Here is a 2,500-nt window from a genome sequence, read left to right as displayed (position 1 = left end):
ATGCCACGATAAGAAATAAAACAGCCAACACACTGAAGTCATACAAAGGCGGTACGAGAAAAGCCATATTACTTGTCTGCCGAAAGAGAAGGCCAGACGATTTCACCCTACATACGAGTAGTTCCTGCAACGACCTTCGTCCTACAGAAAATTGAGAAAAAAAATCGATATCCAGGCTACTAATTGGCGCCCTTATGGCAGGAGGCTTGGACACGTGGGCTGAGAACGTGGGCGTGAGATCAACAGCATGAACGTTCGGGGACTTCGCGTTGATATCTGTTGCATCCGGAAAACAAATCGAGTCGACATAATTCGATGCGCTGATGATGCAAGCCTTTCCCAACTGCTGATTTATACAGTGCTTTGATGGATATATAAACTGCCAGATACTGCTTGGCGTTGGTCTAAGGTAGCCATTTCTATGCAAGACAGGGACTCGACTTCTAAAAAAAAGTATAAATAAATAAGAAAACGACTCTTTAGTGGATAAAACTTATTTTTGAACCATCATCAGTATCTGATTTTTCTTTGTTGCTTAGTAGATGGATTTTATTAAAAAAAAATAGCTTTTAAATTATGTTATCCCTCTTACTCTGTTACGTTGCATTTCGGGTGTAGCAGGTCCTCACTCTATAACACCTGTGAAAGTGAAGATGCCAACACCTGCGAAAGTATACTGGGATACACCTGTGCCGCGTTTGTAGCGAGATCCCCTTGACTGGCGCGTTTTACAGATCATCACATGATATGAAATTATGTCCATATAAGTGTGTAAAAGATTGCTTCTGTTTTTTTTTCATGATATTTTTTGAATAATTTGTAACTTGGCTTGTAGATAGTGGTGATATATTCGCATTTCTCAATCTCACGTCTGTTCACAGACACACACGCACCCAGCCACCCACACACACACCCGCCCACACACACACACATACACACACACACACATACACATACACACACATACACACACACACACACCACACATACACATACACACACACACACACACACACACACACACACACACACACACACACACACACACACACACACACACACACACACACACACGAGATAAACAGGTTGGCATTCTTCGAGAAACTTAGCGCTTTCTCGCTAGGTTAGGAACACTGCCCCGAATTCTCCCTGGATGCGTGAGCGGAATATTTTTTGGCTCTCGGAAGCACACCTGCAGGAAAAAAGATTAACGTAATATATTACTGAACATCTGAATGTACAACACGCAGTTCCACATGTCTAACAAGGCTCCAGAAAAAGGAACGGAGAAATGCCCATCGATTCGGTGATGATGTCATTAGGTTTTGGAATCCATGAGCGGCACCAAATCCTCTCTCCCACCTGCTGGCCGCTCTAGAGGGTCCCCGTTATTGCAGCCCGAGGCTAATGGAGACATAGGCCGCCGTCACGCTCATTGGGAGCTACGGCTGGCACTCATTTGCTGCTTAGGAGTGCAAGGAGGGGGTGCCTGTGGTGTTGTCTGCTGAAGGAAGTCCCTGTGAACACTGCTAAAAGAATATTCTTGTGAACGCATATATACATATATATACATATAAACACACACACACACTCGCTACACTACACACACACACACACACACACACACACACACACACACACACACACACACACGCATATCTATATCTATCTATCTACACATACGCACACACATACCCACTCAAACATATATATATATATATATATATATATATATATATATATATATATATATATATATAAATATATATATAAATATATATATAAATATAACACACACATACGCACACACATGCACACTCAAACATATATATATATATATATATATATATATATATATATATATATATATATATATATACACACGCATACACACACGCAGGCACACATACACATATATGTGTGTGTCTGTCTTTGTGTATAAGTATGTGTATAGATATACACGTACATATTATATAAAGACATACTCACACACACACGCACACACACATATATACATACACACACACAGAAACACACACACACACACACATGTGTATATATGTATATATATATATATATGTATATATATATATGTATGTTTATTATATATAAACAAATATCTAAAATTGTCCAATTGTTTTTCAAAGAGATGTTGGTAACTTTTTTTAAATATTTTTGTTTGTTTGTTTTTGTATAACAGCAAAGCAGGCTAAGTGATGCTGTAGTGACGACGTGTAGGCTTATCCAGGGGCGGATCATGTAAGCAGTGATGTCACACCTGAATACGAACCCATAGATCTGCAGTACCCAGTGCAATGTGTATAAATATATATATACGTATATATATATATATATATATATATATATATATATATATATATATATATATATATATATATATATATATCTGTGTGTGTGTGTGTGTGTGTGTGTGTGTGTGTGTGTGTGTGTGTGTGTGTGTGTGTGTGTGTGTGTGTGTGTGTGTGTGTGTGTTTTAATA

The sequence above is a fragment of the Penaeus vannamei genome, chromosome 9 (genome assembly GCF_042767895.1).
Source record: "Penaeus vannamei isolate JL-2024 chromosome 9, ASM4276789v1, whole genome shotgun sequence".
Lineage (NCBI taxonomy): Eukaryota > Metazoa > Arthropoda > Malacostraca > Decapoda > Penaeidae > Penaeus > Penaeus vannamei.
The sequence above is the reverse complement of the archived record's forward strand: the minus strand, read 5'-3'. Positions refer to the sequence as shown.